This window comes from Chiloscyllium plagiosum, unplaced genomic scaffold (genome assembly GCF_037043375.1).
Source record: "Chiloscyllium plagiosum isolate Xiang-an unplaced genomic scaffold, Cpla_swu_hap1 HiC_scaffold_51, whole genome shotgun sequence".
NCBI lineage: Eukaryota > Metazoa > Chordata > Chondrichthyes > Orectolobiformes > Hemiscylliidae > Chiloscyllium > Chiloscyllium plagiosum.
Window position 1 is genome coordinate 36,030,528 of NW_028270189.1, and position 24,685 is coordinate 36,055,212.

Below are 24,685 nucleotides of genomic sequence, written 5' to 3' on the forward strand. Positions count from 1 at the left end.
TCCTCACCATTAATTGCATATGTCCTGCCTTTTTAACCTTATCAAAATGCAATACTTCGCAGTTATCTAAATTTAACTCCATCTGTCACTCCTTAGCCAATTGGCCCATCTGATCAAGGTCTCATCGTACTCTGAGGTAAAACTTGCCATCCACTGCACCTCCAATTTTAATGTAATCTGTAAACATAATAACCAGGCAAATATTCACATTTAAATCATTTATATAAATAAGGAAAAGTAGTGGATTCAGCACGCTCCTTGTGGCACAACACTGGTCATAGGCCTCCAGTCTGAAAACCAGTTTTCTACCGCCCTGTGTCTCCTAGCTCACTCTCATTTTGTAGTCATTTGGCGAGCTTATCTTGGATCTATTTATGACCTAACCTTACTAACTTGTCTGCTATGTGGAATCCTGTCGAATGCGTTGCTGAATCTATATGGACAGCGTCTGCCATACTGTCATCACCAATCTTCTTTGTCACCTCTTCACAAAATGCAATCAACTTTGTTCGAAATGATTTCCCATGCACAAAGCGTTGTTCACTCTCCTTCATCAGGTGCTCCATTTGCAAATACATGTAAATCCTCCCCCTCTCAATGCTCTCCAACAACGTGCCCACCAATGACGTCAGGCTCACTGACTTATCGTTCAGGGCATTATTCCCTTTTTTCGTCCCACGCTTCCGCTGCTCATTGCAAATGTTCATGTAACCAAATTGGTGATATGATCAATTATATAGGTCTCTGATTGTGTGAGGATTAGGAACAAGTCAGGCAGGCTTCTTTAAACTGCTTAAATTGACAAGTTTATGACCGAAACAATGTTACTCAAACTAGGATGGAAAGATGAATGACAAACAGTTTGACGATTGCAAATCTGTGCGCCGATGTGCCCCTCTCTAAAAATACTGACACGTGCACACATTTGATGACAAACTGAAAAATATAAACTCTGCAGAACGTTAACTTGAAAGAACTATGCCCAAATATTAATTGAACTCATGGCGAAAGGAAACATAAGTGATTGTTTCAAATATCATTCAGCTTATATAGCTGTTCTGCTCTTACAAGCTACTGGTAATAGGATCACTTCCTGGAACAGGTGGATTCAGCTGGATTGCATTTACTTCAGGCCGTGGGGCAATTCCAGTGAATCTTCGACAGGAATTCTCCATGAGTGGTATAGACGAATGAGGAGTTTTCAGCTCACACACATTGCTGGGAAGAGGAACACAGAGAGAGAGGGAGCAACAGGCTGTTACTTCTCAGGAAGGATGCATTTTTTCCCTCTCTGAGTTGAATCACACAATAACGATATCCGGCCCCAAACTGGACCAAACGAAGTCTGTTTGAACAGTGTATGAACTGTAGGACTCCAGCACATTCCCTGCTCCATGTAGATACATCACTGTTGCTGCTGGACACCCAGCAACTTCTTTCGGAACAAATAGCGCCACGAGATTTGAAGATGTGTTTATATGTTCCCGTATACTTTTATAATAGAATTTGTAATATCTTCACAATATCCGCATTTCAATGAATGCATCTTATTCTTAAATTAGGTCCCCAGTCTCATTGTCTCATGGAGGATAAAATATTCATCAGGTATTCACCAGCTCAAAACCTTATCTGAACATTTATCATTCTCAGGCCTAAACGTTTAATCATTCAATGCCTTCATCGCAAGGACGAGTAAAGAGAAATACTTTTGAAACATTTCAAAAGCAATTTGTTTTTAACTTCAGGGGAATTACAACCATAGACAGTACGTCAGATGTGGTCTCAGCAACGGCCTGCACAGATACAGTAAAACATCCTTAAGATCAGCCCCAATACTCTTTGCAAGAAAAAGTATCATTTCATTTAATTTTCCAATCACGTGCTGCCTGTACAGACTAACTTCATGTGATTTATTTAGCAGGACACACGAATCCCTTTGTACACGGAGTACTGCATTCTGCCTCCAGTTATATAATTTACGGTCGTTTTATGCTTCTTCCCAAACCGAAACTTCCCATCACCCACAATGTACTGCTTTTTTTGGCGAAGATTTTCTCACTGCCCTCCCCTGTCTGTATCCATGGCAGACGCTCTGCCCTTCCCTGTCTGTATTCCATTGCAGACGTTCTGCCTCCACATGAAATCTTTCTGAATGACTCTCCTGGTGTATGAGCAAACTGAGCTCCAACTCATTCAGCCCCTTCATCCAAATCATTGTAAACTGTTGATAACCTCACATTGATTCCTGAGGAATTCCACTAGTTACAGCTGTCCAACATGAAACTAAGTAATTATCTCTACTCTGCATTTCCTGGTAGCGGACCAGGGCTCTCCTGTTCCTGTTTAACAGCCTAGAAAGGTTGCATGGGCTCCTGCTATATTGTGTTGCTGATTGTCGATTTGTTCCTGATCTCAGCGATCCTCTATTCGGGCTATTTGTTGTCAGGTGATCAGGTGGAGTTCATACTGTCAATGATCCTGATCCCTGAGGGTTTAAAAGACGAGCACAGAATATAGACTAACGTTTGGGGAATCGCTATCCAGTCAAAAATGCTGTCTTTCTGATGCAACGATAGAACAATCTGCGATGTCAGTCATGTGCTCAATTTTGAACTTCAGACACTGAGGAGGGGGAAGAGTTCCTATTAGCCTGATGAACATGCGTCCCCTTGACAACACAACCACTAATCTCCATTATTAATTTCATTTTTGGCTGTTGTGTTTAAAGTCACGACATATTAAAGTAAGCGATTGTCTTTGAGAGGTGACCTTATAGAGGTTTATAAAATCATAAGGAGCATGGATAGGGTAAATAGGCAAGGTATTTTCCCTGAGGTAATTTCGTCCATAACTAGAGGGCATAGGTTTAGGGTGAGAGGGGACATATATAAAAGAGACCTAACGGGCAACTCTTTCATGCAGAGGGTGATACGTGTTTGGAATGAGCTGCCAGAGGAAGTGGTGGAGGCTCGTACAATTGCAACAGTTAAAAGGCATCTGGATGGGAATATGAATAAGAGGTGTTTGGAGGGATATGGCAGGTGGGACTAGATTGGGTTGGGATATGTGGTCAGCATGGGTGTGTTGGACCAAAAGGTCTGTTTCCGTGCTGCACATCTCTAGGACTCTATGACTGTATGGCCCAGTCTTCACTGTTTCTTGGGAATGAGAATACCACAGACAGCTCAACCCTAAGGAGATAAGAACATCCTTATCTCAATCTTAAATGGTAAAAACTCGAAATTCGGAAGTGTATGAACCTCACAGCAAGTCATCTCCCCATTTTAAAAACGAGGGCACAACCACTAGGAAATACATAGTCCATTCAGCCCCTCAATCCTACCCCACATTCCCATTGACTCTGTTCAGTAAAGTATTCTTAAAATTCAGCCTCCACTCTTCTCTTGGTTAGACATTTAGGACTGTGTAAACCATAGAGCGTATGAAATTGGTGCAGAAAAAGACTGTTTGCTCCATCAAGTATGATTTGCTGTTCAATCATGGCTAACAGGTTTCTCAAAAAAATTCTCCTGCCTTCTCACTGTAACCTTGATCCCCTTATCAATTAAAACGTATCCATCAATGTCTTAAAGACAGAACTGTGTCTCGGTCTCTATGTCTGTATACGTGTGTGTGTTTCAGCTAATTGGAAGGAGGCAGAGGGTGGTGGAGGATAGTTGTCTTTGGGACAGGAGGCCTGTGACCAGCGGCATTCCACAGGGATTGGTACGGGATCCACTTGTGGTTGTCATTTATATCAGTGACTTAGATGAGAATTTTGCAATGTATGTCGAGCAAGTTTACAGATGGCACCAAGTTTAGTTATATATTGGAAAGTGAAGAAGGATACATAACATTACAAAGAGATCTTTTTTTTTAATAGGATAAATGAATCATAGAAATTTACAGCACAGAAACTGACCCTTTAGGCAAACTCATTCTTGCCAACCAGATGTCATAAACTAACTTAGTTTCATTTTCCAGCATTTGTATCATATCCCTCTAAACCGTTCCACTCATGACCCCATCCAGATGCGTTTTGAATGTTGTAATTGTACTATCCTCCACCACTTCGTCTGGCAGCTCACTGCATACATAAACCATGTGTGAAAATGGTCCCCTTAAGACCTATTTAAATAATGGCCTTTCTTCCCCAGTATTATCACTCACTGGGCTGAGGAGTGGCAGGTGGAGTTTAATTTCAATAAATCAATGTATCGCAATTTTGTAAAACAAACAATGAGAGAATATACACAATTAAATGTCCAGCCGTTGGTAGCGTTGGAAAACAGAGAGATCTAGGGGTTCTGATATATTTCTTTGAAGTTTGCATCATGTGTCGGCAGGCTGGTTATGAAAGCGTTTGGCATGCTGACCTTCATTGCTCAGACCTTTGAGTACAGGAGCTGGAACATTATCTTTAGGTTGTGCTGAACACAGGTAAGGTCTCTCCTGAAGTATTGTGTGCAGTTCTGGTCAACCAGTTACATTGAGGATACTATTAAACTGGAGATGGTTCAGACAAAGATTTACCAGGCTGTTGCTGGGAATGAAGTATTTAAGTTATAAGGACAGGCTCGATGGACTGGGACCTGTTCTACTGCAGCATAGACCTTTGAGACCTTATGAACCTGATAGAGGTTTATAAAACAATGAAGGGTATAGATAATGTAGAATGGCAGGAGCCCTTTCCTTCGGGTGGTGGATTTCTAGATAAGGGGGTAATTTCAAGATGACAGGAGAAAGTTTTACAGAAGATGTAGTGTTATACAGCTGTCCAGCATGGAAACATACCCTTCTATCTAACTCGATCCGCCAAACAGATGCCCTGCATTAATGTAGTTCCGTTTGCCAGCATTGGGCCCCTATCCCCCTAAACACTTCCTTTTCATGTGCCGATCCAGATGCCTTTTAACTGTTGTATTTGTCCCTGCCTCCACAACTTGCTCTGGCAGTTCGCTACATGTAAAGCACCCTTTCTTTGAAAGCGTTGCCCCTTAGATCCCTTTTAAGTCTTTCCCCTCTGACCTTCAAACTATATCCTCGAGCTTTGGAAAGGGCTACCCTGGGAAAACGACCAGGGGTATTGACACTATCCAATCCACTTGTGAGTATATAAACTTCTATGACCACCACTCAACCGCTGATGCTGCAGGGAAAATAACCCCGGCATATTCAACCTCTTCATAAATCTCAAAACATCCAACCCTGGCAATATCTTTGCAAATCTTTTCTGAATCATTTCGGGTTTCACACATCCTTCCTCAAAGAGCGAGACCGTAATTGCACGAAGTATTAAATAGTGGCCTAACCAATGTCCTGTACAGCCGCAATATGACCTTCCAACTCTTACATTCAATGCACTATCCAAAAGCGACAAGCATATCAAACACCTTCTTTACTATCCTATATACCTGCGACTCCATTTTCAAAGTACTATAAACCGGCACTCCAAGGCGTCTTTGTTTAACAACGCTCCCCAGGATATCAACATTAAATGTACAAGCCAAGCCCTGATTTTCTTTTCCAAACTGCAGCACTTCACATTTATCTAAATTAAACTCCATATGCAACTCGTCAGCCCATTGGTCTATCTGATCAAGTTCCCGTTATACCCTGAGGTAATCATTTTCTCTGTCCACTGCATCTTCAATGTTGGTGTCAAATATGAACTTACTGACCATGCCTCCTGTGTTCACATCCAAATCATTTACGTAAATGATGAACAGCAGGGAACCAGCACCAATCTTTGTGACACACCACTGGTCACGGGCCCCCAGTCTGAAAAACAACGCTGTACCACGACCATCTGTCTTCTACCATTGAGGCAGTTCTGTATCCAAATGGCTAGTTCTCCTTGCATTACGTGAGATCTCACCTTGCTAACCAGTCTTTCATGGGGAACCTTGTCGAATGCCTCACTGAAGTCAATACAGGTCACGTCCACTGCTCTGCCCTCATCAATGCTTTTTGTTACTTCTTCAAGAAATCGTAATCTAGTTCGTAAAACATGATCGCCCATGCACAAAGCCATGTTGACTTTCCTTTATCAGTCCTTGCCTTTCCAAATACATTTAAATCATGTCGTTAGGATTCTCTCCAACAACTTGCCCACCAGCGAAGTCAGGCTCACTAGTCTATTGTTCCCTCGCTTTTCCTTGCCAGTTTGTCAGCCTCATATCTTCCAGCAACTCAAATGGTCCAAGCGCAGGAACGTGGGACTAGTTTAGTTTGAGATTATCGTTAGCATTGAGTGTATGGGTTGATAGGTCTGTTTTCAAACCCCCTGTATAACACTATGGTTCCATGGGTGTTTGTATGTCCACGTATGCATCTGCATATTTCTGTCCGTGTTTGTCGATTTGTGTATGTCTATATGTGTATCTATCTCTCAGTGTGTTCTGCATGAGTGTGTATATGTATATTTGCATCTCTATCTCTGCATCTGTGTGCAATGGGAAATGCATTGTTTTAGGGTGGATCATTGAATGGGGTTCAAAGCCTCCCTTCTTCCCTCTCCCTCTCCCTCCATCTCTCCCTCTTTTGCTGAAAGTGGTAAAATGCCATGCTCTGCTGGTGTGTTTTAGGACTTTTCAATCCTTTGTTACGTGAAAGATTAATTGCAAGGGTAAGTCACTATCACTAAACATTGCATTTTACAGAATGTGTGTGTGTCTGCCTGTGTGTGTGCATGTCTTTGTGTTTGTAAGTCTGTGTGTGAGCAGCTGTGTGTAAGCATGCGCGCCTGTGTGTGTGCATGTCTTTGTGTGTCTCTGTGTGTCTGCGTGTGTGCGTGCCTGTTTGTCTGTGTACATCTGTGCGTGTGAATGCGTGTGCATGTGTGTGGGGAATTTGGATGTCTGTGTATGGGTGGTTGTGGGCATCTGTGTGTGCGTGTGTGTGAGAGAGTCTGTGTGTGCGTGCGTACTTGTGTGTTGGTTTGTATGGGTGTGTTTTCTGTGTGGATAGGTGGGAAGGAAGATGGACAGGTAGTACAGTTCAATAAGGAGGTGCCGAGTTGGAGGGTTGGATCTGGAATAAGAGAGGGAACGGGAAATGTGGAAACTGGTGAAATCTGTGGCTGTGTGTTTTGTGTGTGTGTGTGTGTGTGTGTGTGTGCGTGTGCGCGTGCGCGCGTGTGTGTGTCGGTTGGCATATTTACGTCTCTGTGTGCCTGTTTGTGCACCTTTGTGTCTCTTTCAGCTATGTTTGTGTCTGCATGTGTCTGTGTGGGTGTGGAGTGGCTGTGAGTATGTGTGTGTGTACATGTGTGTCTGTGTTGAAAGAGTGCTGAAAAAGAACAACCGTTAAGGTATCATCCAAGGGGCACGGAGTGCATTTACAGACGGGGTGGATTGGCTTTTGAAATATCAGCCAGTTTAGGGATGCAAGGGGTTAGCAGGAAAGTCGAGTTGAGCCCTGGAGTAGATCAGCCATGCTCTTATTGAATGATAGTGCAGTATGGCCTACCCCTGCTCCCATTTCATATGTTCTCATGTTATGCTTTTGGAAAGTAACTGGTTATATTCCAGGAAGTCGTGTTGTACAGTGCTGCATTCCAGGAGAGCAGACGATTTGTTTGGATTAACCCTGAGTGGGGTATGGGAGCTGAATTCCCAGTGAATCTGGGTCTGTAACATGACCCACATCTGGAGCAGAAGTTACAGAGAGGGGAAGCCTGTAACATGACCCAGCCTGGATATTCCAAGTACATTTCCGAAACTACACTTAACCGTCAGAGTGGTCTCGATCTGCTCCTGTGTAGCAGATTCGAAGGGCTGAATGGAACATCAGAACATAAGGCTGGGGGACACGAGCGTGAGTACGTCTCTGTGTATCTGTTTGTGCGTCTGTGTGTCTCTCTGCATCTGGGTGAGTGTGTGTGTTTGTGTGTTTGTGTTTGTGTGTGTGTCTGTGTGTCTGTGTGTGTTTGTGTCTGTGTGTGTGTTTATGTATGTATGTGTCTGTCCATCTGTCTGTGTTTGGATGGTGCTGTGAGCTGCTGACCTCCCTCTGTTCCTTCCAAACTGAACCCCTGATGATTTTTACCATCCACTCTCACCTGTGCAGTGGTGTGGGGAGCCCAGCAGAGACTGACAGCAACAGAAAGCTCAGCAGGTCTGACAGCATCTGTGGACAGAAATGAAGGACACTTCCTCAGATCTCGTGTCAGGGGGATATTACATCACGTTAGCCCCATAGAGACTGCAGACTCGACTCAGACTACTACACACAGATATACACACACTAACACAAAGACATAGAGACACTCACTAATACACAGAAACAAATATAGATATGGGGTGTCTGTCAATATTTCTCTTGCTCCAATGTGACGTTGTCAATATTTCACATACTCTGTCTGGTGTGCGTCAGTACTTAAGTCTGTCCTCAGGGAGTGTGTTAGTATTGCACTTGCTCACAATAGCGAGGGAGTAAGTATTTCTGTGTGGGGTGTGACTGGAGGACAATTTTAATGTTTGCAGATACCATACCTGGACGAATTATAGTGTGTGGAGGACAGTGTGGAACTCCAGCAGGACAGTGACACATTGGCGTAGTTTTCAGTTTATGGAAGATCAGGATCAATGCAGAGCAGTGTGAGGTGATGCAACTTGGATAGAATAATTCTGAAAGTCAATATAAAATATTCTGTACCATTATAAAACAGGTGTAGGAGCAAAGGGCACTGGGTGAATAGGATTACAGATTATTGAAAATGTCAGGACAAGTGGGGAGAGCAGAAAATATCATAGGTTAGTTTCATTACCTGAGGTGTTTACAGGAGGAAGTGTAGGAGCCCCCTTCCTGGGAGGTGGTGGGGACGATGTGTTGTGAGCCCACCCTACTGCCCACCGAGACCGTTGGGATTCCATTTGTACCAGCTCGATACAAAAGGGAGATGGCATCAGGGACATGGCTTCTATGTTGTGCCGGGGGTAAACGAAGCTGCCAGTCGGTTTAAAGTGAGAATTACCCTTCACTGAATATTGCACCTTACTCGGTTGGTGGGACGTGGATGTTTCAGAATCTACACACGACTTCCCGGTCCTCTCTGGCTCGTACCAGAGTCCTCCCCACATGACGGGAGGAGGGGAGATGAGAACGGATATCGGGCACTCCACCACCCGGCTTGGCCCTTTCTGTCCTATTCCAGGCAGTTTCTCCTGGAATGGGAGAAAGGGAGGGAGGGAGGGTGGGTGAGGGTGGGTGGCCCTGCTGCTAGTGTTGGTGTAGGTGGGGACATGGTGAGGTGTCCGGAGGCAGTCAGTCCAAAGTGATATATCTATGCAGTGTTATTGGTGTGTGTGTGTGTGTGGGAAGGGGTAAAGTGGAGGGGGAGAGAAAGAGTGAGAGAGAGAGAGAGAGAGAAAGAGAGACTGTAAGCAGTAATGAGAGTGGTGGAGCATGAGCCTTGTTCGGGGAGTAGGTGCTATAGCAGATATACAGCAAGTGTGAGGGAGCAGAGATAATACATTGACCCTTATCCTGACAGAACGGGTAAGGTTATTGATGCTTGTCCTGTATTGCTGGACATTACTTCAGACAGCAGATACTGCACTGAGCTGGGTGGTTAACTCAGACTATGCTCTGTGGGTCTGGTAGTGTGGCCTACTCTGGGAAAAGAATGGTCTTCCTTTGCACTAGTCCATTCCCCAGGACTTCCATATCTCTGTTGACAAACCGTGGTATAATTGCCTCTTTTCTGCCATGCTCGGGGTAAACTGTGTAGGGCAGCTCCAAACGGAGAAACAGCCTGCCCATTGGCCTTTTGATGATGGCATCAGTGCCAGGGATCACGAAATATTTAGAGTCATGCGGGCATTGGTGAGTACCTCCAACCATGAAGGAAATCGAGCTGGCATTGATTCAGAGTGGCGCCATGGGGTGGGGTAGGTAGTTAATGAGGTGAGTTCGATGAGATATCACCAGGAAACTAGCTCAGTCTCATACAGACAATCCTTCTGTCAAACTTAGTGAAAATGACTCTAAGACAAATTATTGTTAGATTCAGCCCAATGTGTCGAAGGCTCTGCTGTCCCTCCTCCCAGTTAAAAAGCTGCAGAACAAATGCTCATCCAATATTCTCCATCATGCGACCTCACACCAATACCCCGTTTACCCATTATTCCTGGAAACATTGGCTCATGTTGCAGGATACCGTTGAAATGTCTTCATTTCAGTATTCTGGATCCTGGGAACACATCCTTCCATGAGATTGTCTCTCAGTCTCGCTCTCTCTATTCCCCAAACCCCTCCCATTTGTTGATACTTAAACTGATTCCCCCGCCATTTCTCTCTGGCAGTGATGTTCACACCCACAGCACCCCTGTGTCATGGCACAATGGAGATATGGAGCTGGAAATGGATGGGAGCTGCACATCCTGTCACTTCCAGCATGGGCTGCAAGTTTCCCTCCTCTGGGCAGTGATCTTACACAATGTTCTAATGCAGTGAACAATTCTATGATGGGCACAGTTCCACACCCTGGTCTCATATATCATCTGGGATTATAGGTCAATGCATTATGTGGTCTGCGTACCTTTCCACTCTGGGTAGATTGTCGTTGCATTGCACAGTACACCAGTCCGGTTTGCACAGTGCTCGCTGCTGAACACATATCTCATCTGGGTTTATAGAACAATGGACTGCTATAGTGTGCACAGTATTCCACTGTGGACTGATTGCAGGGTGGTGTTCAGCAGTACACTAGTCTGGTCTGCGCAGTGCTCCATGCCGAACAGATATTTCCTCTGGGTTTATGGTGTCTGGTCTGGTTCGCTGAGGTGAATTGAGAATGTGGTATAACTAATCCTTTCAGTTGATATAGCAATGCCTTTATTTTTGTTCTCATTTCATGTGATTGGACCCTCCAAATTCTGATTCCTCCGGCCAGTCCCATTCTTCAGTTTACCTCCATCGTTCGCCAACATGTTGTCGATGAGTAATTGTCCAGTTTCGATGTGAATAAATGTTCTGTCTATTTCCGAATCGTTGGCATTGCTCACCGTGGAGCATCGGGATTCACCGCAATAAACCTCAGTAAGGTCACTCCCCAGAACCAACGCTCCAGGAAACATAGCCCCAGCCCATTCATACTCTCCGCGTAGCTCAACATCACTCGCCACCACCACCCTCCCCAAAACTGTCAATAAACTTGGAAATGTTTTCTGCACGCTCTCAAGTTTAACAACATCTTTCCTACAGCAGTGAGAACAGAATTAAAGGCAGTATTACAGAAGTGGCTGAACCTAGCGTGTAGGCGAAAGTGAATACTGCAGATGCGGGAGATTAGATTCGGGAGTGTGGTGCTGGAAAACAACCGCATGTCAGGCAGCATCTGAGGAGCAGGAAAACTGATTGGCGGCTAAAACCCGATTCCTGATGAAGGACGTTTGCCCAAAACGTCGAATCTTCCTGCTCCTCGGATGCTGCCAGCCCTGCTGTGCTTTCCCAGCACCGCACTCTGAAACCAGTGTATATCCCACATGGCCACCTTCTTCAAAGTCTGCAATTTTCCCTCCCACATGGTCGACGATGCCATCCAGAGCATCTCATCCTCTTCCCGTATATCTGCCTTCAACCTTTACCCCTCCAAACTCACCATGTTCCTGACCTCCCATCCCACCAAGAAAGAACGCATTATCCTCCCCCCTTTGCGCTACCTACAAACATACCCCACCACCAGGAATATATTTCCCTCCCCACCCCAATCTACATTCCATAAAGAACATTCCCAGCGCGGCTCCCTTGTCGGGTCCACGTCACCCACCAACCCACCCTCCATTCCTGGCATCTTCCCCTGCCACCGTATGAATTGGGAGACCTGCATCCTCACCTCGGTCCGAGTCTACAATGGATCCCTCCACACCAATCGGAGATTTACCTGCACTTCTACACACGTCGCCTACAGTATCCGTTGCTCCTGATGTTTCTCTACATTGAGGAGACAGGACGCCAACGTGTGGAACAAATCAGAGAATATCTCTGGGACACCCCCCCTCGCACCAACCAACCCCACCACCCCGTGGCTTACCACTTGAACTCGCCCTCCCACTCCATCATGGACATGCAGGTCCTGAAGCTCCTCCACCACTCAGCTTCTGCCTTGGGACCCTGCAATCACATGGGATCAATGAGGATTTCACCAGTTTTCTCATTTCCGCTTCACCATCCTATCCCAGATCCAATCTTCCAACTCAGCATCTCCCTTATGACCGTCTTCTTTCCCATCTTTCTGCTCCACCCTCCTCTCCGACATATCACATGTAACCCCAACTTCATCTACATACCACATTCTCAGCTACCTTCCCCCAACCCCATTCCCTTCTCATTTATCTCTTAGCATCTTTGGGCGACAAGCCCATTCCAGATGAAAAGCTTACACAAGAAATGTCGATGCTCCTCTGATGCTGTCTGACCTGCTGTGCTTTTCCAGCACCACATTCTCGACTTTGATATCCAGCATCTGCAATCCTCACTTTCTCCCTTGAGTTAATGTATCCAGAAATTTCCCCACCAGACATCTTTTTCAGGTGGCCTGTTATTTTATCCCTGTCCCCTTTACAAACAGAGTGGGACACATACAGCCCTGCAATGCTCTGGAAATATTCCCGCATACACGGAAAAAGTAAAAAGAAATTAAAGATTTATCGTCCATCCGTCAGTAACCCTCATCCATTCCATCCAGACTGATTAAATATTCCCTTTTATTGCGATATGAAATGTGATGGAAGGAAGGGGTTAACTGAAACTGTTTGTTCAGTGACTGTGATTATTGTCAGTCTCCATGTTTTGTAATTATCCCAGTGGAAGGTATCTTCCAATGATAAATGGGCTCCATTCAATGTGTTATGCCATAGTAGAAGCTGGAGCCATCACTGACAGCACTGACAGGGATCAGCAGCTCCACAGAGAGTGGGAGGAGAGATCAGAAACCGAGAATATTTGACTGGAATGTTCCAACAATGGATCAGAATCCGAGAACATTCGACTGGAATGTTCCAACACTGGATCAGAAACTGAGAATATTGGACTGGAATGTCATAACATTGGACAGGAGTTTATCCTGTCTCTTTCAACACATTATGACTGGTTATCATTGTCATCTCGCATCTATTATGTTCTTCGCATTCTTCAATATTTTTATTATCCTCTCCTGTCTATCGTTGGTGTCCCTGGTAAGTCTCACCGTCCAGACTTTTTTTCTATAACCCAGTTATGACTGCCTTACTGTTCTTTCATATAGTCTTCACTTCTTGCTACTATTATTGTTCATGTTGAAGCTCAGAATCCAGATATTCACTCTGCAAACCGCTACTAACGGCACCATTGAACTTGTTCAATTGCTGTCTCCCTCCTTGTTTCTGGCAGTGTTACTCATGGGTCTCAACGTTGACCAGCTCATGTTCAGATGTGAACCATTGCCTCTCACCCTTGTTATTTAAATATTGGGAGCGTGGAGGTCATTGTCCTCTGATATCTTTACAAACTCCATTTCCTTCCTGGGCAACCAGCCCATCCTGGCCAATATCTTTTTTCCATTCATTTGTGGGACTTGGGTGTTGCTGGCTGCCAGCATTGATAGTCCATATCTATTTGCTCTTGAGAAGGTGATGGTGAGCTTCGTTCCTAAATTGCTGCAGTACACATGGTGTGGGTTGGCCCACAATGCCATTAGGGAGGGCATTCCAGGATTCTCACCCAACGACTGTGAAGACACAGCGGTATATTTCCAAGTCAGGGTGGTACGTGGCTTGGAGGGGAACTTGCATGTGGTGGTTGAAACAGAGGAATCACAACTTTGGTGATCCTTTTGACCATGAGCTGATTTCTGATACCATTCCTTGACCATTATTAACTTTAATTACTCACTGCTCCAGAATGTACTTCACTGGTTTAACCCAACTGCTGTTTGAACCTTGAGCTGTGAAATACAGATTTAATGATGACAACATTTGCTGCTGACATTCTTGAGTTGAAACCTGCAGGAACAATCATGATTCGAACTCAGACCGAAATCCCATCCATCTGTCCTTCATGTGCGCACACTAATCAATATCGCTAGTGTGTGTGGCAATGCCTTTATTTTAATGTTCTCAAACACTTTCACTCATCTGTCCATGAAACTTCCCTCAGTCTCTCTGTGTCGATTATCCAAATCCCTGCCCGTTGTTCATATTTAACCTGGTTTCCTTAAAGTGTATTTTCTCTCAAGCAATAATTTTCACATTCAACCACCCCAAATACACGCCCTCCCAACCCCCAACCCCCACCCCCCCCAATACACACACACATCCGCCCCTTATACTGATCCAATGGAGATAGAAATCTTCCCCTGCTGCGTGCATTTGATGCGTTTATCGTTCCCATATGATAGTAAAGGTTTGCAAATCTCCTCATGATAGACAGATAATCCAGATTACTGAGCAATGCACTAGCATGGCTTGTTCAGCTCTCTGTGTTGGTCTGTCATCTTATCCCAGCTAATGTTGTTTGAAGTGTTCTGTGAAACCGATTCAGCACTTGATGAAACAAACCATTGCAGCTGATCTGAAAATACCGTTATTCAATGTTCTCAGTCAGATAATTTCGTACTCTAAACGTTTCATCCTCCATTTAGTCCCACTGCCCTGTCTTTTTCTCCATATTTCCACAACATGTTCTCAGTTAATTAACTGTTTCCGTATTTAATGTGAATCTCTCTGTCCCTCTGTATCTTTTCCTGGCCTTGGTTTTTGATTGAAAATGTGTTGCTGGAAAAGCGCAGCAGGTCAGGCAGCATCCAAGGAGCAGGAGAATCGACGTTTCGGCCATGAGCCCTTCTTCAGGAAACTCATGCCCGAAACGTCTATTCTCCTGCTCCTTGGATGCTGCCTGACCTGCTGCGCTTTTCCAGCAACACATTTTCAGCTCTGATCTCCAGCATCTGCAGTCTTCACTTTCTCCTTGGTTTTTGGTTCCCGAGCGTATCGAGTGCTGGCATTGTGAAGCGCAGAAACAATGAATTGGTATGTGTGAGGTTGCTGTTCACTTCCCAGTGTATCCCATGTGGTGCTCCATGGACAAGGGGCTGGGGTGGGGTGTCGGGCTGTTGTTCACTTTTCGGTGTGTTCTATGTGCTGTTCCATGTTGGATAGGGATTTCAGCAGCTTTGACTCACGTCTTTGAATCTGCGCCTGTCCACTAAACTTCTGACTTCTGTGGTTGTCCCTTTGAACTGATCGTGCAAGACTGAATGGGCTTGGGCGTTTCTTTTTGCCAAGGGATGTGTTCATGGGATGTTAGTACATTGGAATAGTTCATTAGTAGAAGGTACTGTCTCTATCATTCTGTAAAGATTTCCAGTAGTTAAGTTATTCGATATTCGTCTTCTTTTTGTATATGTTATAATTGGAGTTTTTCAAATAAATTGTGTGTTGCTTTAAGCTGTGTGGTTTGACCAGCTACATCACATCTGTAACACTCATTTCGCAGCTACCTTTACTATCAGACAAGGTGAGCGTCCTGGCTCCCATTTTAAAGTATTTTAAAACAGTCTGGTCTGGTCCATAGCAAACTTTGCACTCTTGTGTGTTTCGAAATCGACAAGACCAAATTAGGTTCAGAATTAGAATCCCTACAGTATGGAAATAGGCCATTTGGCCCAACAAGTCCACACCAACCCTCTGTGAGAAAAGGAGAAATAATTACAGCTGTGCCTTGGCATTTAAATTTTGGTTGAAACACCATCAGAATTTTTGGAAATGGCTGGAATTCAATTGTAGATGAGGCAGTTTGAACACAAAAAGGAATTGAAACAGTTTGAAATGTGATTTAAAGTAGAATCAAAAGAAAAGGAGAGGACAAAGGAAGACAGAAAAATAAAGAAGAAAAGTAGAAAGAGGGACAGAGTTTCAACTTCAAAAGTTAACAATTTGAGAGGAAAGCTGACTTAAAAGGCAGAGATGAAGGTAGATGGTACGCTGACACGGGAGGATAGTGAGGTGGAGCAAATCTATGGCAGCTAAAGGCCTGGTGGGGATCTGTTTAAAAACATCCAGTCATTGTCTACATTTGATGAGAGGGATGTAAAAGCTTTTTTTAATTTCATTTGAGAAAACGGTTAAACGAATGCACTGACCTGTGACCAGATGAATTTAGTTGATCCAAACAAAGCTGGTAGGTATAAGGAGGGAGGTATTTGCATCCCGATCGGAGGAGGTATCTGGCCAGTATGAGGGGGTGAAGAAAGTGATCTGAAGTACATATGTGTTTGTGCCAGAAGCCCACAGACAGCATTTTAGGAATCTAAAGTAGCGTCCCTAGTTAAACGTACATTGAGTTTGAAAGAATCAAACAAAGTAATTTTGAAAGGTGGTTAAGGGTATTAAAAAGAGAACAACCTATGACACCCTTAGATAGATTCTTACTTTGAAGTAGTTCAAAAATTCACTCCTGCAGTCGTGAGAACCTGTGTGTAAGAGCAGAGAGTTACAATGGCGAGATTAGAAGCTGAAATGGCTGATGATGGTAAGTTGATCGATGAGTCAAAGTTTGGCTTCTGTTAGGCATTGAGAAGAAAATGCAAGACCTTCTGAAAACATATACCTGTGAGAGTAAGGTTTACTTGTGTAGGCCAGGAGTAGCGGGTAAAGAGGTTACAGCATTGAGAGGTACAGAAGCATGTAATTCGTTTATGCTGAGACAAAAGGCGACTTGTCATTGAGAAGGATTATTCGTGAGATGAGATTTCCTCCTTTATGTAGTGTGTGGTTGGAGTGTCCGGTGAAACCATCAACAGAAATATTCCAAAATTGGGAAGGAGGCCTTGAGCTTGGCGTTACAACATTTCAGCATTTAACTTGTAAATAACGTATCTGAGAAAAATCGTTATACTGATCACAACACCGAAACATTTTTGGAGAAAGTTAAGGAGAAACTTCCAGTCTGTTCAGATAGCACTTATTATTGATGCCATCCAATTTGGAAGTTATACAGGAGACTGTACGAGAAACCGTGCTTGATGAAAAGGTCTGAAAATGTGTTGCTGGAAAAGCGCAGCAGGTCAGGCAGCATCCAAGGAACAGGAGAATCGACTTTTCGGGCACAAGCCCTTCTTCAGGAATGACGAAAGAGTGTCCAGCAGGCTAAGATAAAAGGTAGGCAGGAGGGACTTGGGAGAGGGGCGTTGGAATTGCGATAGGTGGAGAGAGGTCAAGGTGAGGGTGATAGGCCGGAGTGGGGTCGGGGCGGAGAGGTCAGGAAGAAGATTGCAGGTTAGGAAGGCGGTGCTGAGTTCGAGGGATTTGACTGAGACAAGGTGGGGGGAGGTGAAACGAGGAAACAGGAGAAATCTGAGTTCATCCCTTGGGGTTGGAGGGTTCCAAGGCAGAAGATGAGGCGCTCATCCTCCAACCGTCGTGTTGCCATGGTCTGGCGATGGAGGAGTCCAAGGACCTTCATGTCGTTGGTGGAGTGGGAGGGGGAGTTAAAGTGTTGGGCTACGGGGTGGTTATTTTGGTTGGTCCGGGTCTCCCAGAGGTGTTCTCTGAAATGTTCCGCAAGTAGGTGGCCTGTCCCCAATATAGAGGAGGCCACATCGGGTGCAGCGGATGCAATAGATGATGTGTGTGGAGGTGCAGGTGAATTTATGGCGGATATGGAAGTGTCCCTTGGGGCCTTGGAGGGATGTAAGGTGGGAGGTGTGGGCGCAAGTTTTGCATTTCTTGCGGTTGCATGGGAAGGTGCGGGGAGTGGAGGTTGGGTTGGTGGGGGGGTGTGGATCAGACGAGAGAGTCACGGAGGGAGTGGTCTTTACGGAATGCTGATAGGGGAGAGGAGGGAAATATATCCCTGGTTGTGGGGTCCGTTTGGAGGTGGCGGAAATGACGGTGGATGAATCGTTGTACATGGAGGTTGGTGGGGTGGTAGTGAGGACCAGTGGGGTTCTCTCATGCTGGCGGTTGGAGGGGCGGGGCTCAAGGGTGGAGGAGCGGAAGTGGAAGAGATGCAGTGGAGAGCATCGTCGACTACGTCTGTGGGGAAATTGCGGTCCTTGAAGAAGGAGGCCATCTGGGTTGTACGGTTTTGGAACTGGTCCTCCTGGGAGCAGATGCGGCGGAGACGAAGGAATTGGGAATATGGGATGGCGTTTTTACAGGGGGCAGGGTGGGAGGAGGTGTAGTCTAGGTAGCTGTGGGAGTCGTTCGGTTTATAGTAAATGTCCATGCTGATTCAGTCGCCCGAGATAGAAATTGAGAGGTCTAGGAAGGGGAGAGAGGAGTCTGAGATGGTCCAGGTAAATTTGAGGTCGGGTGGAAGGTGTTGGTAAAGTGGATGAACTGTTCAACCTCCTCGTGGGAGCACGAGGCAGCGCCGATACAGTCATCGATGTAGCAGAGGAAAAGATAGCGGGTGGTGCCAGTGTAGCTGCGGAAGATGGACTGTTCCACATATCCAACGAAGCGGCAGGCATAGCTGCGGCCCATGTGAGTGCCCATGGCTACTCCTTTGGTTTGGAGGAAGTGGGAGGATTGGAAAAAGAAGTTGTTCAGAGTGAGGACCAGTTCAGTCTGTCGAAGAAGGGTACTCGACTCCGAAATCACTCTGGCGCCATTAACCACGCGGTCGCTGCAGCAACCGCCGCCGCGAAAAATGACGTGACTTCCACTCTCACCGGCCTTACAGCCTCCGCGATCGCCGCCCAGACAACCGCATCCACGATCGTCAGGTAGACCATCGCCGACAGATTCGCGGCCTCCGCGGGGTCCACGGCTATCGGGAACAAAACCGTTTCTGCCGTCGCCACAGCCACATCCGCTCCGGAGTTGCCGTCGCCGCAGCCACTTCCGCCCCCCTGACATCACTCACATGCCCAACGACCACGCCGCATGCGTCTCCGCCCCGACGCAGATCTCCATCACTACGCCTAACCCCGCCCCCACGCCGATCTCCGTCCGCACGCCTAACCCCGCCGCCACGCCGGTCTCCGTCCACACACCAAACCCCGCCCCCACGCCGAACCCCACCACCGCCCTGATCTCCGTTCCCGCCCCCACGCCTAACCCCGCTCCCAATCCCAGCTCCAGCCCCACACGAGGTCCTAGCATCCCTCCAGAACTACCCCTCTCTGAGGATGAAAGATCAGTCCTCGGCAGTGGCCTCACCTTCATTCCGCTACGCTCTCAGATTAATGAGTTCAACACGCGGCGAGACATCGAACAATTCTTCTGCCGCCTTCGCCTCTGCGCCTACTTCTTCAACCAGGATTCTCGCCCCCCCTCTGACGACCCCTTCTCCTGCCTCCAACACACCGCATCCACCTGGACACCACGTGCTGGCCTCTTAACAGCCCTAAATCTCCTAATAGTCAACTGCCACCGCGACATTAACCGCCTCAACCTCTCCACCCCTCTGACCCACTCCAACCTCTACTCTCGGAACGTGCAGCCCTCCACTCCCTCCGTTCCAACCCCAACCTCACTATCAAACTGGCAGACAAGGGAGGAGAGGTAGTAGTTTGGCTCTCCGACCTTTACACTCCTGAGGCTAAATGCCAGCTCGCGGACACCTCCTCCTCCTGCCCTGTTGACCATATCCCACCACCAAACCATCATCTCCCAGACCATCCATAACCTCATCACCTCAGGGGATCTCCCATCCACTGCCTCCAACCTCACAGTCCCACAACCCCACATCGCCCGTTTCTACCTCCTGCCCAAAATCCACAAACCTGACTGCCCCGGCCGACTATTGTCTCAGCCTGCTCCTGTCCCACCGAACGCATCTCTGCATACCTCGACACGGTCCTGTCCCCCTTAGTCCAATAAATCCCCACCTACGTTTGGGACACCACCCACGCCCTCCACCTCCTCCATGATTTTCGCTTCCCCGGTCCCTAACGCCTTATCTTCACCATGGGCATCCAGTCCCTGTACACCTCCATCCCTCATCACGAAGGACTGAAAGCCCTCTGCTTCTTTCTTTCGTGCTGTACCAACCAGTACCCATCCACTGACACCCTCCTTCGACCCACTGAACTGGTCCTCACTCTGAACAATGTCTCTTTCCAATCCTTCCACTTCCTTCAAACCAAAGGAGTAGCCATGGGCACCCACATGGGCCTGAGCTATGCCTGCCTCTTCGTAGGATATGTGGAACAGTCCATCATCCGCAGCTACACTGGCACCACACCCCACCTATTCCTCCGCTACATCGATGACTGTATCGGCGTGCCTCGTGCTCCCACGAGGAGCTTGAACAGTTCATCCACTTTACCAACACTTTTCACCCCAAACTCAAGTTTATCTGGACCGTGTCAGACTCCTCCCTCCCCTTCCTAGACCTCTCCATTTCTATCTCGGGCGACTGAATCAACATGGACATTTACTATAAACCGAACGACTCCCACAGCTACCTAGACTACACCTCCTCCCACCCTGCCCCCTGTAAAAACGCCATCCCATATTCCCAATTCCTTCGTCTCCGCCGCATCTGCTCCCAGAAGGACAAGTTCCACTACCGAACAACCCAGATGGCCTCCTTCTTCAAAGACTGCAATTTCCCCCCAGACGTGATCGACGATGCTCTCCACCGCATCTCTTCCACGTCCCGCCTCTCCGCCCTTGAGCACCGCCCCTCCAATCGCCACAAGGACAGAACACCACTGATCCTCACCTACCACCCCACCAACCTCCATGTACATTATATGATCCGTTGTCATTTCCGCCACCTCCAAACGGACCCCACGACCAGGGATATATTTCCGTCCCCTCCCCTATCAGCGTTCCGAAAAGACCACTCCCTCCGTGACTCCCTTGTCAGGTCCACACTCCCCACCAACCCAATCTCTACTCCCGGCACCTTCCCCTGCAACCGCAAGAAATGCAAAACTTGCACCCACATCTTCCCCCTTACTTCCCTCCAAGGCCCCAAGGGATCCTTCCATATCCGCCACAAGTTCACCTGCAACTCCACACACATCATTTACTGCATTCGCTGCACCCGATGTGGCCTCCTCTATATTGGGAGACAGGCCGCCTACTTGCGGAATGTTTCAGACCAACACCTCTGGGACACCCGGACCAACCAACCCAACTTCCCCGTGGCTCAACACTTCAACTCCCCCTCCTACTCCAGCAAGGACATGCAGGTCCTTGAACTCCTCCATCGCCAGACCATAGCAACACGACGGTTGGAGGAAGAGCGCCTCATCTTCCGCCTAGGAACCCTCCAACCACAAGGGATGAACTCACATTTCTCCAGTTTCCTCATTTCCCCTCCCCCCCACCTTGTCTCAGTCCCAACCCTCGAACTCAGCCCCACATTCCTAACCTGCAATCTTCTTCCTGACCTCTCCGCTCCCATCCCCACTCCGGCCTATCACCCTCACCTTAACCTCCTTCCACCTATAGCATTTCCAACGCCCCTCCCCAAGTCCTACCTCCCTACCGTTTATCTTAGCCTGCTTGGCACACCTTCCTCATTCGTGAAGAAGGGCTTTTGCCCAAAACGTCGATTCTCCTGCTTCCTGACCTGCTGCGCTTTTCCAGCAACACATTTTCAGCTCTGATCTTCAGCATCTGCAGTCCTCACTTTGTCTTGGTGTAACAGGGGCCAAGGCTGGAATATCCTTCTGCTGTTCCTGTGTAACAGGCTGGAGAAGTGGAATGGATTCCTCCATTGACTGTGTAATTGTCTTCTGTTGCTGACTCCTTCCAGTGCTCTATGTAAAATACGATCATCTTTCATTCTCATAAACTACAATGGGTATTGGATCAACCTGGTCATCCTTTCCTTATAACTTAGCACCTTCGTTGAAGGAATCAGTTGAGGGAACCATCTACGCTGCTTCCAATATAATAATATCCTTTCTTCAGTGAGGAGACTAAATAATAACACCAGACTCCAGATGTGATCTCACTCGGATACTGTAGAGCAGCAGCAACACTTTACCAGCCTGCTGTAAGCTTCCCACCCAGTTAAGAGCAGTCTTAGCTATCTGGGGGAAATACATAGCATTGCTGAGAGACCATTCTCATCCTCTTCTCCACCAGCATAACGGGAAATCTAGTGATACAAACACAATGACACTTGGGAAGAACGAATAACGTGGCGAGATTATTTCAACGTCCACAAAAGCCTCACAAAATGTCTCACATGAATCTACCATGACTCTCCCCAGCGGCCACATCGGTCAGATTCCACAGAACCTGGTAAGGAGGAGCTTAGAGACAGCAAGAAGAAGCAGACATTGATTCAAGTTATATTTCAAAGTGAAAGCTGCAATACAGAGGTTGGGTATGTTATAAAACAGTCAAATAAATACGTAGGTTTGTGGGTACTACAGTGATAATGACCAGCTACAAGCTACATCTAAACTGTGTTAACCTATGTGAATGCTAATACTGGGGAAATGGATTTCATGACCATGTTTGAGATGATTGGGAGATGCCGGTGTTGGACTGGGGTGTACAACGTTAAAAATGACACAAAACCAGGTTTTAGTCCAACAGGTTTAATTGGAAGCACACTATCGTTCGGAGTTAGTTTGAGCTAGTTTTGTCTTTGAGATGGTTTCCTTTAACAGTATTTTGAGCACTGAGGTAGAGGTCAGGCAGTTTTCGAATTGATGTTATGTGATCAGATGAGCTAATTGAAAACACTGCTGTAAAGGAGGTGCTGGGAATATTAACTAAGGTATTGAATTTTATATGACATCTGAATACAAAAGTTCTTTGAAATTGTGGTTACAAACCTGAGTCATGCAAGTGATGAATGTATGAGGGGCAAATTAGCTTCAGTGAATTGGAGAAGTACATGAAAAAGATTTACTGGCAGACAGGCAATTGTTGTTGTTTAAATAAACACTATAACATGTACAATATATACATGTCCACCACAGGGCAAACAGCCAAAGGGTAAGGTGACTTAACAATAGTTGACAAAAGAACTAAAGATTGCATTAGATCAAAGGAAGCAGCTCAGAAAAATGCCAGATATTGTGGTAAAGCAATGGATTCAGAAATATTTGGGACCAAGCAAAGGAGGATCAATGAACTGATAAGAAATCCAAAAAGAACAAGAATACAAACTAACAAGAAACATAAGGATGACCAAGTGCTTCTCTCGATACTTGATGGGAAAGTGAAGGCAAAGACATGTGTTGAATGGTGAATATCCACGCAAGATAAATTCATGCAGAGAACTAGGAAATTACAGAGAAACTAAACAATTACTTTCATGTATATTTTATTACAGGCAATATTAACTGATGGAGAAACTCAGTTTGTGTTCTCCAGTGATTGACAAAATGAAAGGAGATCGCAGTGAAGCTTAGAAAGTTCACACAGAGAGACGGACTGACACAGCGGCATGGAGAAGCGCTGCCAGACAAGGTTAGGGAGATGTTCTCCACGTACATTAATCAGAACAGAATAACTAGGAAACAATTAGGGCCCATTCGAGACCAAGGGAGCACTCTGTGTGTGAAGCTGGAGAACATTGATCGATTGTTACATGAGAGCTCCATATCTTTTTACTTGGGAGAAGGAGGATGCAGGGACAGAATACAAGAAAATGGATTGGGAAGCTCTTGAACAAACTGATGTAAGATGCGAACAGGGATTGGAGGTTTTGATTGGTATAAAATTGGAATGATTGCCAGGTCTGGCTGAGTTGTATCACAGGCTGCTATTGGAGACAAAGGACAAAAGGCCTGAGTAAAATCTTTAAGTCGAATCTGGCCACAGGGAAGTTGGAGATTCCAGATGACTGGAGGACAACTAATGTGGTCCCACTTTATGGGAAGGGTGGTGGAAATAGTCCAGGTGATTGTAGACCAGTCAGTAGTAGATCAGTGTTAGGCCAAGTATTGGAGAAAATAGGACAGGAGAAAATTGATCTTCATTTAGAGAGGCAAGGTTTGATCAGGGATAGTCTGCATAACATCATCGGGGAAGCCATTCCAAATGAAATTTATTGTATAGTTTAGAAGATGTTGTTTATATGTTTTTTAACAAGACAATTGACAAAGTCCCGTGTGGGAAACTGATTTTAAAAAGTCATGATATCAAGGGTAAGTTAGTGAGTTACATCAAACATTGTCTTAATGGCAAGAGACAGAGGGTGGTGGCGGAAGGCTGTTTGTGTAACTGGAGACTAGTGTCTGCTGGTGTACCACAGGGATCATTTCTCTGTGCCTTATAATGTGTGGCATTCATAAATGATCTCGATGTGAATGTGTAGGGGGGTGGGGGAGTGTGATAATCTTTGACACAAAGATTGGCCAGGTGGTTGGCAGTGAAGAGGAAGGCCTTATGTTACAGGAAGATACAGATGGAATGGTCAAATGGTCAGAGGGAAAGTAACCCTGATAAATATAAGGTGATGTACTTTGGAAGAAAGAACCAAAAATAGGGGTATGCAATGAATGGCAGCACATTAGGAAGCTCAGAGGGTGTTTCTCCACAGATCCCTGAATGTGACTGCACAGGTTAACGAGTTAGGGAAAAGGTGAGGACTGCAGATGTTTGAGAGAATCACAAAGTGTAGTTCTGTAAAAGCACAGTCAGTCAGGCAGCATCCAAGGAGCAGGAGAGTCGACGTTTCGAACATAAACTTTTCATCAGGAATGATGGCCACATTCCTCTGGAAGAGCTTATTCTCGAAACATCGACTTTCCTGCTTCTCGTATGCTGGCTAA